Here is an 18,005-nt window from a genome sequence, read left to right on the forward strand (position 1 = left end):
TAAAACAGAAATCAAACATTCCCATTTGATTCCAGGCATTACCATATCTTATTTGTTTGTCCTCTATCTTAGATGACATTTTGATTTTTTAAAAGTAACTTGCTAAATTACACTGGATTTTCGACATCTTAACTTATTCCAAATTCAAATAATAGTGTTGCTGGGTTGACAGGTTTTGTTAATGTTTCATTTATCTTCTCCCCAAAAGAAACTTTGACTGGAATTTTACGGTATGCGGACAGGAGATGGCCACCGACTCAAAAGTTGGTGGCGAACCCACTTCTGCCTTGCCTGGGGATCCGACCCGTATTTTGCAGGTTCCCAGGCTTCAATTGGTGTGAGGTGCGATTTCCACCCGCTTGAAGTAGGAAGTCCCACCGAATAGAGTTGCCGGCCAATCAGCGGGCCGGCAGCTCTTAGACCCAGCAGCGTCACTGGAAGCGGTGGCCACTGCTGGGACTGCAACACAGCATGAAGACAAGATGTCTGGGAGCCGGGAGCTCCCAGCAAAGGAGTCTGAAAGTGACAGACAGAGAGGATGGCGAGAGACAGAGAGGAGGGTCAGAGAGACAGAGAGGAGGGCGAGTGAGATAAAGAGAGAGGAGGGCGAGAGACAGGAGGGGGAGAGAGAAAAAGAGAGAGAAGGACGAGACAGAGGAGGGGGAGAGCAGTGATTAGTCTTGTATTAAAGGATGTATTTCTGAACCAACAAAGGATCATTTTGTGATGGTTGCTAACCTTTCGGATTTATGCAAGTAATACCCCTTTGAGTTTTTCGAGAAGGTGACCAAACAGGTGGATGAGGGTAAAGCAGTGGATGTGGTGTATATGGATTTCAGTAAGGCGTTTGATAAGGTTCCCCATGGTCGGCTATTGCAGAAAATACAGAAGTATGGGGTTGAAGGTGATTTAGAGCTTTGGATCAGAAATTGGCTAGCTGAAAGAAGACAGAGGGTGGTGGTTGATGGCAAATGTTCATCCTGGAGTTTAGTTACTAGTGGTGTACCGCAAGGATCTGTTTTGGGGCCACAGCTGTTTGTCATTTTTATAAATGACCTGGAAGAGGGTGTAGAAGGGTGGGTTAGTAAATTTGCGGATGACACTAAGGTCGGTGGGGTTGTGGATAGTGCCGAAGGATGTTGTAGGGTACAGAGGGACATAGATAGGCTGCAGAGCTGGGCTGAGAGATGGCAAATGGAGTTTAATGCGGAAAGGTGCGAGGTGTTTCACTTTGGAAGGAGTAACAGGAATGCAGAGTACTGGGCGAATGGGAAGATTCTTGGTAGTGTAGATGAACAGAGAGATCTTGGTGTCCAGGTGCATAAATCCCTGAAGGTTGCTACCCAGGTTAATAGGGCTGTTAAGAAGGCATATGGTGTGTTAGCTTTTATTAGTAGGGGGATCGAGTTTCGGAGCCACGAGGTCATGCTGCAGCTGTACAAACTCTGGTGAGACCGCACCTGGAGTATTGCGTGCAGTTCTGGTCACCGCATTATAGGAAGGATGTGGAAGCTATGGAAAGGGTGCAGAGGAGATTTACTAGGATGTTGCCTGGTATGGAGGGAAGGTCTTACGAGGAAAGGCTGAGGGACTTGGGGTTGTTTTCGTTAGAGAGAAGGAGGAGGAGAGGTGACTTAATAGAGACATATAAGATAATCAGAGGGTTGGATAGGGTGGATAGTGAGAGTCTTTTTCCTCGGATGGTGATGGCAAACACAAGGGGACATAGCTTTAAGTTGAGGGGTGATAGATATAGGACAGATGTCAGAGGTAGTTTCCTTACTCAGAGAGTAGTAGGGGCGTGGAACGCCCTGCCTGCAACAGTAGTAGTTGCAAGTGGTCATTGGATAGACATATGGATGAAAATGGAATAGTGTAGGTCAGATGGTTTCACAGGTCGGCGCAACATCGAGGGCCGAAGGGCCTGTACTGCGCTGTAATGTTCTAATTCTAATTCTTTGTGTTGACTAGTTTATCTCAATGCTTTTACATTTCGAGGTTCCTTATCTCATTACAAGGCAAATCTATGCAGAAGCTGTTTTCACTGTCTGCTGTCAAGGTCTCACCCTTTTGCTGCAAGTAAGCATTTTAAAATTTAACATAATCTCATGGAATCCCTCTGCCTTGACATCTTGTCCATATTGTGCCCTATTTCATAAGTATTTTCACTTTACTACAAAGAAGGGTTCTAATAAAGCTAAATGTTAGTTTATGATAACAAGTTACCAGTTTATAATAGCTGGATTTTAACAATTAGTACTCTGGTTAGTAGCTTTTAGTGACCCAATAATCTTACACCAGTATGCATTTCAACTTAACAAGGAAAGAGTTGCAGTTATATAAAAGCAAATGCAGATGCTGGAAATCTGAAATAAAAACAAAGCGCTGGAAATACTCAGCAGGTCAGGCAGCATCTGTGGAGAGAGAAGCAAAGTTAACGTTTCAGGTTTAAAAATTGGCAAGTCATGCTGCAGCTGTACAGAACCTTAGTTGGGCCACACTGGGAATGTTGCGTCCAATTCTGGTCACCACACTACCAGAAGGATGTGGAGGCTTTGGAGAGGGTACAGAAGAGATTTACCAGGATGTTGCCTGGTCTGGAGGGCATTAGCTATGAGGAGAGGTTGGATAAACTCAGATTGTTTTCACTGGAACGACGTAGGTGGAGGGGCGACATGATAGAGGTTTACAAAGTTATGAGTGGCATGGACAGAGTGGATAGTCAGAAGCTTTATCCCAGGGTGGAGGAGTCAGTTACTGGGGGACATAGGTTTAAGGTGAGAGGGGCAAAGTTTAGAGGGGATGTGCGAGGCAAGTTTTTTACACAGAGGGTGGGGAGTGCCTGGAACTTGCTGCCAGGGGAGGTGGTGGAAGCAGGTACGATAGCGACGTTTAAGAGGCATCTTGACAAATACATGAATAGGATGGGAATAGAGGGATACGGACCCCGGAAATGCAGAAGGTTTTAGTTTCGACAGGCATCAAGATCGGCGCAGGCTTGGAGGGCTGAACGGCCTGTTCCTGTGCTGTACTGTCCTTTGTTCTTTGTCTGTGACCTCTCATCTGAAAGACTTGCATTTATATTGCATCATTTATGACATGAGAACACCCCAAAGTGTTTTACAGCCATTTAATTACTTTTGAAGTGGAGTCGCTGTTGTAATGTGGGAAATGCAGCAGCCAATTTATGCACAGCAAGGTCCCACAAACAGCAGTGAAATAAAAGACTAAATTATTGATTTTCGGTATTGGTTGAGGGATGAATGTTGACCTAAACACTCTAACACAGGGGTGTCCAACTGTTTTTGCGTGTGGGTGCCACAGTACAATTTTTGTCTTGCATAGGGAGCCAGTGAGACAATTTCAGAAAGATAAAGGCATTAAAAATGTATCTTACTATTAATCAAAACAACAACAAATGTGCATTTTTTGTGAAGAAGCTTTAAATGAGAAGACTAATTTATTGACTTACTTTCTCGTTACGATGTTGGACACTGATTTGGTGAGTTCCTGGCATTTTTCTGCTTGCATAAGTAGTCAATGTTTGCCTGCACATTTGTAGTGATGTGGAGTATTCTGGATAGATGTCCATCTGTTGGGAGTGATCTTGATCACTCTATCTCTCCCTCCTCTCTGTCTTTGTCTCTCTCTCTCTTCCTGTGCCCCCACTCTCAGTGTTCCCCCCTCTCCGTGTTGTTCCCCCCTCTATCCTCTGCCCCCTGTCTCTCTCTGTCTTCCCCTCTTTCTCTGTCCCTCTCTCTGCCCTCCTGTCTCTCTCTCTGTACCCCTCTCTGATACCATCAGGGTGAAAATCAGCAGTATTCTGCTATTAAGGGTACACATTTTTACTCTCTGCCGAGAATGTAAACAGTGAGAGATAGCCTCACACAGCAGAAAGAAAGATTCACAATTGTTGTACTGAAGTTTCTGGTAACAGTTTCGTGCCGTTACCTACATGCGCTCCTGAGGACAGGGAAACATGAGTATCCACAGTGCATACTGTTTGACAACAAACTGCCATCAACAAGAACAAGCAAGAGGCTTTGAATTTCCACCATTTTGTTATGATCCCCATGGAAACCAAAAGAACTAAATTTACCGAACAACACCAAAAAAAACAAATGTACAAGATTTCACTTTTATAACTTTTACTTTAACAATCAAACCAAAATCAACATTAATTAAACATGAATTAGCAGACAAATCATGGTTTATATTACAAATTGCACATTAACTATCAGATGCAACAAAAATAGGTCTCACGGATTTACTGGGCAGTTGTCTCAGCATATATGGCACCAATTACAGCCACAAAGTTCTTCAAAGCTCTGAACATCCTCAGGTAGATCTCCATCTCCTGTCTTCCAAGATGCAGCCACTAATTCTCATCCGAAGCAGTTCCCTCTCAACCTAAACTCAAGACCATAGTCTTCACCAAAACAATGCATTACTCCAGAACCTACTCAGGTCTGCTCACGACAGTCTTGATGGCATAAATTCACCAGTATTACCATAAGTAATGGAAACAGCTGCAGCAACTCACATCTCCCTATGCCAATTCCTGGACCCAGCCATCACTCTCTTCAGCTTGCCTGCACTCTACCTCTGTGTGTTCTGAGCTTGGATGTCTCTGTCTTTTAAATCTGTTCCCAACCAATTTCTGTTTCCTCAGAAACCTGAGGTTTTAGTTTCCCTTTCAGTTAGGGTCTATCTCAAAAAATAGCTTTGAAACCAGGATCAGTGCACCTAACAGAACATTCAACAAGTCATTTGTTCAGACAACAGCTTGCACATGCTCCCCCACTGGTCCCACAAAACCGCAGATTCCATCACATGTAACTGGGGTGTAAACGAATCAAGTACCTTGAAGGATCGCAGAACATTGGGAGTAAGTGAATTAGAGGTGTAATCACAATGCGCATAAGTCTCCTCAATCTTTTGCAACTGCCAACTCCTTCTACTTGAATTTATTTCCGCTCATAAATTTGACCCACCCTCAAGTTACAGAAACTCATGTACATGTTCCCTGCAATTGCATTCACTGAGAGGTTCCCTTAAAATTATGACCATATTTTCAGGCCCTCAGGAAGCACAGTCATTTTTATGGTGCTTAATTGCAATTTTTTGCGCATTTCTTTTGTTAATTTATTTTCACTGAGAGCTTCATTGCACTTTTCTTTCCTTGAATGGCATAAATCTAAGTCAAATTAAAAATTGATAAACTTCCCCAATTTCAGGTTCTAAAAAGTATTATACTCTGTTACATGGGATGTGATTGTCGCTGGCTAGGCCTGCATTAATTGCCCATCCCTAATTACCCTTGAGAAAGTGGTGATGAGCCACCTTCTTGAACTGCTGCAGTCCATGTGGTGTAGGTGCGCCCACAGTGCTGTTAGGAAGGGAGTTCATGTGTATGAATGATGATTGACTGAGTTGAAACTTTAATTTTTATGAAGGAATATATGACCTGAGTTTGGAGCTTTCCTGGGCCCAGATGGTTTATGCTCCTTTATGCATGGACATATCATACTATTGTCAGGATATTTCGTTGTGTCTTGAGATTGTGAGTCACCCGATTTTCAGGTCTAACTTCTGGGTTGCACCCACACGGGAAATTCAAGGCCAGAGTGCGACCTGATTTATGTTCTAAAAAATGTTGGCCATAGTAGACTAATAATGCAGAAAAAAAGCAGCAATATAAGCTAGGGTGTCTAAATTGGAAGAGGACTAATTTCAATACGATGAGAAGGGATCGAACCGGAGGAAAATTGCACCAAATATTGGCAGGAAAAGTTGTAACGGAGCAATGGGTTATCTTGAAGGAAGGGATGCTTCAGGTACAGGCTAATTACATTCCAACAAGGGTGAAAAGTAGGGGAACCAAAATCAGGGCTCCTTGGATGATGAGGACGTTAGAGATTATGACAAAACAATAAAACAGGGTGTATGATGCATATCAGGTGAATTCTTCAAGTGAGAACCAGACTAAATACAATAAGTTGAAAGAACAAAGAACAGTACAGCACAGGAACAGGCCATTCAGCCCTCCAAGCCTGCGCCGATCTTGATGCCTGCCCAAACTAAAACCTTCTGCACTTCCGGGGTCCATATCCCTCTATTCCCATCCTATTCATGTATTTGTCAAGATGCCTCTTAAACGTCTCTATGGTACCTGCTTCCACCGCCTCCCCTGGCAACAAGTTCCAGGCACTCACCACCCTCTGTGTGAAGAACTTGCCTCGTACGTCCCCTCTAAACTTTGCCCCTCTCACCTTAAACCTATGTCCCCTAGTAACTGACTCTTCCACCTGGGAAAAAGCTTCTGACTATCCACTCTGTCCATGCCGCTCATAACTTTGTAAACCTCTATCATGTCGCCTCTCCACCTCTGTCGTTCCAGTGAAAACAATCTGAGTTTATCCAACCTCTCCTCATAGCTAATGCCCTCCAGACCAGGCAACATCCTGGTAAACCTCTTCTGTACCCTCTCCAAAGCCTCCACGTCCTTCTGGTAGTGTGGCGACCAGAATTGCACGCAATATTCTAAGTGTGGCCTAACTCAGGTTCTGTACAGCTGCAACATGACTTGCCAATTTTTATACTCTATGCCGTGACCGATGAAGGCAAGCATGCCGTATGCTTTCTTGACTACCTTATCCACCTGCGTTGCCACTTTCAGTGACCTGTGGACCTGTACGCCCAGATCTTTCTGCCTGTCAATACTCCTAAGGGTTCTGCCATTTACTGTATACTTCTCACCTGCATTAGACCTTCCAAAATGCATTACCTCATATTTGTCCGAATTTAACTCCATCTGCCATTTCTCCGCCCAAGTCTCCAACCGATCTATATCCTGCTGTATCCTCTGACAATCCTCATCACTGTCCGCAACTCCACCAACCTTTGTGTCATCCACAAACATACTAATCAGACCAGCTACATTTTCCTCCAAATCATTTATATATACTACAAACAGCAAAGGTCCCAGCACTGATCCCTGCGGAACACCACTTGTCACATCCCTCCATTCAGAAAAGCACCCTTCCACTGCTACCCTCTGTCTACTATGACCGAGCCAATTCTGTATCCATCTTGCCAGCTCTCCTCTGATCCCATGTGACTTCACCTTTTCTATCAGTCTGCCATGAGGGACCTTGTCAAAGGCTTTACTGAAGTCCATATAGATAACATCCACTGCTCTTCCTTCATCATTCATTTTTGTCACTTCCTCAAAAAGCTCAATCAAATTAGTGAGACATGACCTCCCCTTCACAAAACCATGCTGCCTCTCGCTAATAAGTGCATCTGTTTCCAAATGGGAGTAAATCCTGTCCCGAAGAATCCTCTCTAATAATGTCCCTACCACTGACGTAAGGCTCACCGGCCTATAATTTCCTGGATTATCCTTGCTACCCTTCTTAAACAAAGGAACAACATTGGCTATTCTCCAGTCCTCTGGGACCTCACCTGTAGCCAATGAGGATGCAAAGATTTCTGTCAAGGCCCCAGCAATTTCTTCCCTTGCCTCCCTCAGTATTCTGGGGTAGATCCCATCAGGCCCTGGGGACTTATCTACCTTAATGCTTTGCAAGACGCCCAACACCTCCTCCTTTTTGATAATGAGATGACTGAGACTATCTACACTCCCTTCCCTAGGCTCATCATCCACCAAGTCCTTCTCCTTGGTGAATACTAATGCAAAGTACTCATTTAGTACCTCGCCCATTTCCTCTGGCTCCACGCATAGATTCCCTTCTCTGTCCTTGAGTGGGCCAACCCTTTCCCTGGTTACCCTCTTGCTCTTTATATATGTATAAATAGCCTTGGGATTTTCCTTAATCCTGTTTGCCAATGCCTTCTCATAACCCCCTTTAACCCTCCTGACTCCTTCCTTAAGTTCGTTCCTACTGTCTTTATATTCCTCAAGGGATTTGTCTGTTCCTAGCCTTCCAGCCCTTACGAATGCTTCCCTTTTCTTTTTGACGAGGTTCACAATATCCCTCGTTATCCAAGGTTCCCGAAATTTGCCAAACTTATCCTTCTTCCTCACAGGAACATGCTGGTCCTGGATTCTAATCAACTGACGGCACAGTGGCGTAGTGGTTAGCACCGCAGCCTCACAGCTCCAGCGACCCGGGTTCAATTCTGGGTACTGCCTGTGTGGAGTTTGCAAGTTCTCCCTGTGTCTGCGTGGGTTTTCTCCGGGTGCTCCGGTTTCCTCCCACAAGCCAAAAGACTTGCAGGTTGGTAGGTAAATTGGCCATTATAAAAAAATTGTCACTAGTATAGGTAGGTGGTAGGGAAATATAGGGACAGGTGGGGATGTGGTAGGAATATGGGATTAGTGTAGGATTAGTATAAGTGGGTGGTTGATGGTTGGCACAGACTCGGTGGGCCGAAGGGCCTGTTTCAGTGCTGCATCTCTAAACTAAAGTAAAATGACGTTTGAAAGACTCCCACATGTCAGGTGAGGTGAAGAGGAAAATATGACTGTTAGAGAGAGAATATGAGAATTGAATGGCAGTCAACATAAAAGTGAAACCCACAAATCTTCAACCGGCATGTAAATAGTAAGATGTGGAGTGGCCTTATTCACGATAAAGAGGGTAATATATGCTTAGAGGCGTAGGGCAAGGCTAGAATACTTAATGAGCACTTTGTCTCAGAATTTACTAAGGAAGAGGAATCTGACAAAATATCAGGTAGAAGCGGAGAGAGTAGAAGCAATGAATAGGGTAAAATTGAGAGGGAGGAGGTACTGGAAAGGCTGGCTGTGCTCAGGGTAGATAAGTCACCCGATCCAGATGGCATGCATCATCGGTTGCTAAAGGAAGTGGGGGTGGAGATGGAGGAAGGGGTTGCCATAATCTTCCCTAGATGTGAGGGATGTGTCAGAGGTTTGGAGAGTGGCAAATGTGACATCCTTATTCAAGAAAGGATGTGAGGACATTCCTAGTAACTACAGGCCAGTTAGTTTAACATTAGTGGTGGGTAAGGTTTTGGAAACAATAATCAGGGAAAAAAAATCAACAGACTCTTCAAGAGGTTTGAGTTAATTAAGGAGAGCCAGCACAGATTTGTAAAAGCCAAATCATGCTTGACTTATCTCATTAAATTTTTAAAGAGAGAAGGTTGATAAAGGGAATGCGATGGCGTTGTCTATATGGATTTTACGAAAGCGTTTGATAAAATATTGCATGAAAGGCTGGCTAACAAAATTGAGACTCATGGAGTGGGAGAATCAATATCAGCTTGGATTAAAAATTGGCTTAAGGACAGAAAACAGCGAGTTGTGGTAAACGGTTATTTTTCAGACCAGAGGATAAAAGTGGCAAATGGAATTTAATCCTGAGAAGTGTGATGTGATGCATTTTGGGAGGACTAACAAGTCAAGGGAATATACAATGGATGATAGGACCATAGGAAGTACAGAGGGTCAGAGGGACCTTGGTGTACTTGTCCATAGACCACTGAAGGCAGCAGCACAGGTAGGTAAGGTGGTTAGGAAGGCATGTGGTATATTTGCCTTTATTAGCCGAGCCATAGAATATAGAGCAGGGAGGTTATGATGGAACTGTACAAATGCTAGTTAGGCCACAGCTGGAGTACGGTGTACAGTTCTGGATGCCACACAATAGGAAGTATGTGATTGCACTGGACAGGGTGCAGAGGAGATTCACCAAGATGTTGCCTAGGCTGGAGCATTTCAGCTATGAAGAGAGACTAGATAGGCTCGGGTTGTTTTCCTTGGAGCAGAGAAAGCTAAGGGGGGACCTGATTGAGGAGTGTGGTGGAACTGGAGATAATCAATGATTTCAAAAGGAAATTAGATGGGCCCTTCAAGAAAATAAACTTGCAGAGGTACCTGGATGGAGAGGGGTGGGGGGAGGGGGGAGTCAGGCTGACTGGATTGCTCTACGGAGAGCCGGCATGGACTCGATGGGCTGAATGGCCTCTTTCTGTGCCATAAAATGGCACTATAATATTCCATTCCCTGCATCAGAATCTTGAGTTTGCATCTGACTCTGGGGATGAATATTACATTTTAAAAAAAATTATTTTATTAACCCACATTCTATTACAGAATTTAGAACAGCCTCAGCTGTTATTAAATTTTGTGTAACAAGATTTGCAATTATACAAATCCATGAAATCATATGTAAGTGTTTGATGGTCATCATTTGCTTTCTTAGAAATTTAGGACAGTGCTGTTCAACATTCTTACTGTGATACTATCCTCAGTTTATAGGTCGACCATTCTGAACCTGGACCATAATTTTAGGTCCCCGAAATGAGTGGGCTGGTGGGGGGGGCGGGGAGGGGGAGAGGGGCGTAAAATTGAGTGGGAGGTGGGGCGGGGCCGTTCCCGAAACCCTCCCGCCCCACTGCAATTTTACGTGAGGTGGCGCAGCAGAAATGGCCTACCTGCCCCAGGCCAATTAAAGCACTTCAGTGGCCAATTAATTGGCAAATAAAGGCCTCCTGCCACCACTGCGGGTATTTTGCCCTCAGCGGCCAGATAGCAAAGGCCTCAAGAACCCTGCCTGGTAAAACCAGGCGGCCTTTTTGTGGGCTTGGTGAGGGAGGGGGCTCTCCTGATCGGGAATCCTGTGCCCCATGGAGGGCCGCAGCACAGAGGGATACATCAATCAGGATGCATGTATACTGTCCTGTCAATTCTCCGACATCGTATGAGGAACAAAAAACACAGCTATGCTAGTGGCTTAATAAACTTGCGGAAATATTGCCTCAACAACACATGTAGAAGTAGAGTACACTCAGAAATGGTTGATGGGTGTTTTTGTGACTGGGAGGCTGTTTCCAGTGGGGTTCCGCAGGGCTCAGTACTAGGTTCCTTGCTTTTTGTGGTATATATCAAGGATTTGGACTTGCATGTAGGGGGGATGATTAAGAAATTTGCAAAGGATACAAAAATTGGCCGTATGGTTGATAATGAAGAAGAAACGTACATACGAATTAGGAGCAGGAGGAGACCACCCAGCCCCTCGAGCCTGCTCCACCATTCAATAAGATCATGGCTCAACTGATTACTCCACATTCCCACTGACCCCCAATAATCTTCCACCCACTTGCTTATCAAGAATCTATCTACCTCTGTCTTAAAAATATTCAAAGACTCTGCTTCCACCGCCTTTTGAGGAAGAGAGCGCCAAAGACTCACGACTCTCTGAGAGAAAAAAAATTCTCCTCAGCTCTGTCTTAAATGGTAAACCCCTTATTTTTAAACAGTGATTCCTAGTTCTAGATTCTCCCACAAGGGGAAACATCCCTTCCACATCCACACTATCAAGAGCCCTCAGGATCTTACATGTTTCAATCAAGTCACCTCTTACTCTTATAAATTCCAGTGGATATAAGCCTAACTTGTCCAGTCATTCCTCATAAGACAGCCCGCCCATTCCAAGTTTTAGTCTGGTAAACCTTCTTGCAACACATTTACATCCTTCCTTAAATAAGGAGACTGATACTGTACACAATACTCCAGATATGGTCTCACCAGTGCCCTGTATAGCTGAAACATAACCTCCCTACTTTTGTGTTCTATTCCTCTCGCAATAAATGTTAACATTCTATTAGATTTCCTAATTACGTGCTGTACCTGCATACTAACCTTTTGCGATTCATGCACCAGGACACCCAGATCCCTCTCTGAGCTCTGCAATCTCTCACCATTTAGATAATATGCTTCTTTTTTTATTCTTCCTGCCAAAATGGACAATTTCACATTTTTCCACATTTTACTCTATTTGCTAGGTCTTTGCCCGTTCACTTAACCTATCTATATCCCTTTGTAGCCACCTTATGTCCTCTTCAAAACTTACTTTCCTACCTATCATTGTGTCATCAGAAAATTTAGCAACCAATCCTTCAGTCCCTTCATCTAAGTCGTTTATATAAACTGTAAAATGTTGAGGCCCCAGCACAGATCCCTGTGGCATTCGTTTACATCTTGCTAACCAGAAAATGATCCATTTATGCCTACTCTCTGTTTCCTGTTAGCTAGCCAATCTTCTACCCATGCCAATATGTTACCCCCTACACCATGAGCTTTAATTTTTTGCAATAACCTTTGATGTGGCACCTTATCAAATGCCTAATGGAAATCTAAGTACAATACATCCACCCCTTCATCCACAGCACACGCAACTCCCTCAAAGAACTCCAATAAGTTGGTTAAACGTGACTTCCCTTTCACAAAACCATGTTGACTCTGCCTGATCACCTTGAATTTTTCTAAGTGCCCTGCTATAATGGTCTCTAATAATAGGTTCTAACATTTTCCATAAGACAGATGTTAAGCTACCTGCCTGTAGTTTCCTGCTTTCTGTCTCCCTCCCTTTTTGAATAAAGGAGTTACATTCGTTATTTTCCAATCTAACAGAACCTTCCCTGAATCTAGGAAATTTTGGAAAATCAAAACTAACACATCAACTGTCTCACTTAGCCACTTCTTTAAAGACCCTAAGATGAAGTCCATCAGGACCCGGGACTTGGCAGCCCGCAGCTCCAACAATTTATTCAGTACCGGCTTCAACAATTTGTTCAGGTGATTGTAATTTTCTTGAGTTCCTCCCTCCCTTCCATTTCCTGACTTACAGCTAATTTTGAGATGTTACTTGTATCCTCTATAGTGAAGACCAATGCAAAATACCTGTTGAATTCATCTCCTTATTTTCCATTATTAACTCCCCAGATTCACTTTCTATAGGACCAATGCTTACTTTGTTAACTCTTTTCTTTTTAAAATATCTATAGGATACTATCTGTCTTCATATTTCGAGCAAGCTTTCTCCCGTACCTTTCTTATCAATCTTTTAGTCATTCTTTGCAGTGTTTTATATTCTGTCCAATCTTCTGACCTGCCACCCATCTTTGTGTAAATATATGCTTTTCGTTATGTTTGATACTATCTTTAACTTTTTTAGTTAACCACGGATGACGGGTTCCCCCCCTCCCCCCCCGCCCCCGCTTAGAATTTTTCTTTCTTGTTGGAATGTATCTTGTTGTGGCTAATCTGCACTTACTCTTAAAGAATTCACGAAAGCAGACTAGTATATCAAGGTATATCAATGTTTTATTCACACACTAAATCATCAAGTACAAGCTCTCATGACTTGCACGGTATACTACCCGTCAAGGCATGAGGTGATCAGTCTCGGACTTGCGGCTGCTCTTCCGTTCTCTGAGTCCTCGACTCAGGGTGTCTTCTCGAGTGTTCTTCCCTGGGGTTCTCGTGCCGTCCCCAGTTTCAGTCAGGGGTTAAATCTTGTTTGCAAGACCCTCCCCTCTTACTTACTCATAGGGGTCTGTTATAATGACATAATGATAATTCCTTATTTGGTCCAGTGAGAACCTGGTCAGCACTTCTTGTTTCTTTTCAGTTTTCCATTGTCTACTGTGAGTATAATCATATCTCGTGTCCATGGCAACTCCTTTATCTGGTACATGCAAGGACACTGTCTGGTAGCATCACACTTGTTTCAACATGTTTTTCTGTACTATCTACAATTCCTTGGCCATATATGTGCTGTGGCCCTTTTCTTCCCAGCCTCCCTATGCTTCAACACACTGTATATTGTTGTGTGACTAGCCCCTTTGTTTCAACTAAGTTCTTATGTGTTTTTACTGGGTCTACAGTCCCCCTTTTGATCCTGCAGGGCTATGCCCAAGGGATCACACTCTCATGTCCCTTAGGTAGTACACTTGTGAAATTACAATTTTATTTTCAAATCAAAAGTATAAGCAGTATAATGTTAAAGAAAGCACAATTTAAGCATTACTATTGACATAATCAATCACTTGTGTGAATATAATATGATCGCAATTGCATTTTTAGAGTACATTGATCATTCATTAATTCATTTTAAGTATATCAAAATAGGTTATACTCTTGTGTTACACAATCAATTGTCTATCTTTTTATAGAGCAAGTTCAAATACTGATTGCCTTTAAGGTAGCTCTCCAACCTGCGTTCATACATCCTCTCACATTGCTTAATCAATTTCTTAAGTTTCCAAATTAAGTACGTCACATATAACACCATGATAACCAAAACCACAGTCAGGACATAGGAGGTAATTCTAAACCAGGGGTGTTTTTGCACATTTAACCTCCAGTTCCATAAGTCCACCCACCAAGTAGAATCATTTATCTCATCGATCTCATCTTGTAGCTTCTTCGACTGTTGTTCCAGATCGTAGTACACTACACCAATGGCTTCTAATTGCTGTCTCTCTTTACCCAAGTATGTGGGCTGAATGGTATATTCATATTCCTGGAGGTAATTTATTAAGTCCTCCTTAATACTTTCTGTCACAGTCATCGTTTCTGTCTTTTGTTTATGTATGTCTACCAACTCCATCTTTCCTACTCTGGTTGGTATTGTGGGTTGAAACAAATGTACTGTTGCTCACCAGACAAGTCTGGTTATGTCCGTACTGATATTCCTTCGCCGCGGTAGTTAAGCAATATCTCCCCTTTCCCATATAGGCCACATGGGTTCGCCCTGACAGTGCTTTCCTAGTCTCCATGGTGCAATATGCAATGGCATTAAATCCACATTTTGACTCTGCTGTTTTATATATATAGGATGAGGACATATGACCACCTGGTTTTCCAGTCTACACATAGACAAGGTTGTCCCAATTATCTCCTTTCCGATTTTCCACAACATAGGATAATATATCATAGTATCTTATGTAATCTTTTCCCCTTATTACCCCTATATTTTCTACTTCATATAATTGCATCCCTAACTTATCTCTTGGAATTACAGGTATTCCCAACACTACTCCAATACTCATAGGTCTCGTATTTACACACTCCCGACCTTTCCATACCTTAACAAGTTTTCTGAGTTGGTACCTGGTAATTTTATCGTTTATGTGACTAGCTAAGTGCTCCAGCTGGGTGTCATTTATCCAAACAGGCACCTGTCCCACATCAATTTGCCTCACATTTTCCCAAGTTTGTTCAAACATCCATGAACCATACGTACTACAAACACTTTCGTTATTTGAAATACCGTGGACCGCCTTTACCTTTTCTATTATATCATTGATAGTATGAGCATGACCTTCCAGTACTCTTACCAGTCCTGTCACCGCGTCCATCAAGTCCTGTCCTACTTTAGCTACACCACTCTGTCCCTTTTGCTCCTTTTTCAAAATATCCTTTACTTACTGGCTGAGAGTCCTAACCTTCTGGTCCACACTTTCCAAATCTATAGTATCGACAATTGAAGTTCCTGTATTAAAGACCGTAGCCACATCATTCACTAAACTACGTTTACGTCTCTTTCCTTTATTATTCCCTCGTCACTGAATTCCTGTCCCAGAAATTGTTGCAGTAATACTTTGTACAACTCTTGGGCCTTCTCAGAGCACCAGTCAGGTAGCTGGATATCTGAGATATTCAATATTACCAGTACCAACTCATGCTGTATATAATCATATACGATTTTATTAGTTTTTATTATCACAAGTCAATTTTCTGGCCCTGCAGTTAAGGCAGGGCAAGGGAGGTCAGTCACTAATGGCCGCTGGGCTGTAACCTTACTCGTTGGTGATTCGGATGTGGGGGTAACCTTGGGGGTTGGTGCTTCTTGCCCGTTTAATCTCATGACCTGGAACAGGAACTGTCCTTTTTTATTTTCCCAAACACAACAAAGCCAATATCCCCTATCGTTGTGTGGTTTCACACATATTGATCGGTTTCTACAGTCTTTATCATCGCACTGCCATACGGGGAACTTGGGACGTCCATTTTTGCCAACTCATCAGCCCTCCTATTTCCTTCGGGAGTCTCCTTGCTACGAGCCTTTGCTTTGATGATCTCATACTGACCTTCCTCTTTCATCGCTGCATCTATTATCCTTTGCAGTAATGGGGAAGACGGCAAAGGTTTTCCATCTGCCGACACAAAACCTCTCGCTTGCCACAGAGGTAGGTACTCAGTGAAACTGTTACACACGTACATACTGTCAGAATATGTATGAACCTTGGGGGAAACATGTGTGGTTGTGTCATTACAAAAGCAACCGCAGCTAGTTCTGCACCCTGCGCACTTAGACTCGCCAGTAGCTGTAAGGCAAGGTCTTTAATAGGTTTACCATTATGATCCTGTACATGTAATCCACACCCTGTCTGTCTAATCCCATCCTCCACTTTAGAGGAACCATCAACAAAAATTTTGATTGCTGTTTTGATTGCTGGCTCCTTCCCTTTTACACCCCCCCAATGATTTTGGCACAAAAGGTCCCTTGAGGGCCTTTGCTGCCAAAACCTGACACTCATGGGGTTCACCCTGTTAGATTAAATTGTCCACCAGGCACGTAGTAGTTTTTGCCTTTTTTTACCGAAATGTCTCTACCTTGCAAGAGCAAGGTCCACCGAGCAATACAATTCTGATGAACATTACCATTCTTCAGTCGTCCATCCAGTAACAACTGGATAGGCGTGTGTTCAGTTAGGATAGTCACAGGGCTGAGGCCGACAATATAAGTAAAATTCTGAATCGGCCAGAAGATGGCTAGCAAGTGTTTCTCACACACCATAAAGGCCCGTTCTACCAACGTTAACAAGCGAGATGCGTACGCCACTGGGAAGAATCGACCATGTTTTTCCTGAAGCAATACCGCTGATAAGGTAGTATCTGTGGTAGTGACCTCAGGGCAAAGGCTAGGGATGGGTCCGGCATCTGTAGCACTGGAGCTGTGGCCAGCGCCTGTTTTAATTCTGCAATCGCTGACATACACTCTGGTGTCCGTACCCACTTGGAGTTCTCTTTCAGGAGAGAAGGGGGCTACCTTTAGACAAATCCATCAATATGGTTCCTGCAATACCCAATGAGACCCAAAATGATTTCAGAGCCTTAATATCTTGCAGTAGGGAGTGTTCAAGGATTGTCTGTACACGCATCTGCTTTATCTCATGCTTTCCCTGTGTTATCACTATTCCCAAATAGGAAACCTTTTCTTTCATTATCTGTGCCTTTTTAAATTTTATTTAGAGATACAGCACTGAAACAGGCCCTTCAGCCCATCAAGTCTGTGCTGACCATCAACCACCCATTTATACTAATCCTACATTAATCCCATATTCCTACCACATCCTCACCTTCCCTCCATTCCCCTACCACCTACCTATACTAGGGGCAATTTACAATGGGCAATTTACAAGTCTTTGGCTGTGGGAGGAAACCAGAGCACCCAGTGGAAACCCACGCAGTCACAGGGAGAACTTGCAAACTCTGCACAGGCAGTACCCAGAATCGAATGCGGGTCGCTGGAGCTATGAGGCTCCAGTGCTAACCACTGCTCCACTGTGCCGCCCAAACTTCTTAAGTGTTCTTCCTCAGGGTTCGCGTGCCGTCCCCATTTTAAATCTTGTTTCCAAGACCGTCCCCTCTTACTTATTCATAGGAGTCTGTTATAATGGCATAATGATAATTCCTTACTTGGTCCAGTGAGAACCTGGTCAGCACTTCTTGTTTCTTTACAGTTTTCCATTGTCTACTGTGAGTAGAATCATATCTCGTGTCCATGGCAACTCCTTTGTCTGGTACATGCAAGGACACTGTCTGGTAGCATCACCCTTGTTTCAACATGTTTTTCTGTACTGTCTACAATTCCTTGGCCATATATGTGCTGTGGCCCTTTTCTTCCCAGCCTCCCTATGCTTCAACACACTGTATATTGTTGTGTGACTAGCCCCTTTATTTCAACTAAGTTCTTATGTGTTTTTACTGGGTCTACAACCTATTCTGTGTATTCTGAAATATCCCCTTAAATGTCTGCCACTGCCTCTCCACTGACCCATCCCTTAACCTGATTTGCCAGTTCACTTCAGCTAGCTCTGCTTTCCTGCCCTCATAATTGCCCTTATTTATGTTTAAAATACCAGTCTTGTACCCACTCTTCTCTCCCTCAAACTGAATGTAAAGTTCAATTGTATTATGATCGCTGCTACCAGAGGCACCTTAA

This window comes from Heterodontus francisci, chromosome 13 (genome assembly GCF_036365525.1).
Source record: "Heterodontus francisci isolate sHetFra1 chromosome 13, sHetFra1.hap1, whole genome shotgun sequence".
In the NCBI taxonomy this organism is placed as follows: Eukaryota; Metazoa; Chordata; class Chondrichthyes; order Heterodontiformes; family Heterodontidae; genus Heterodontus; species Heterodontus francisci.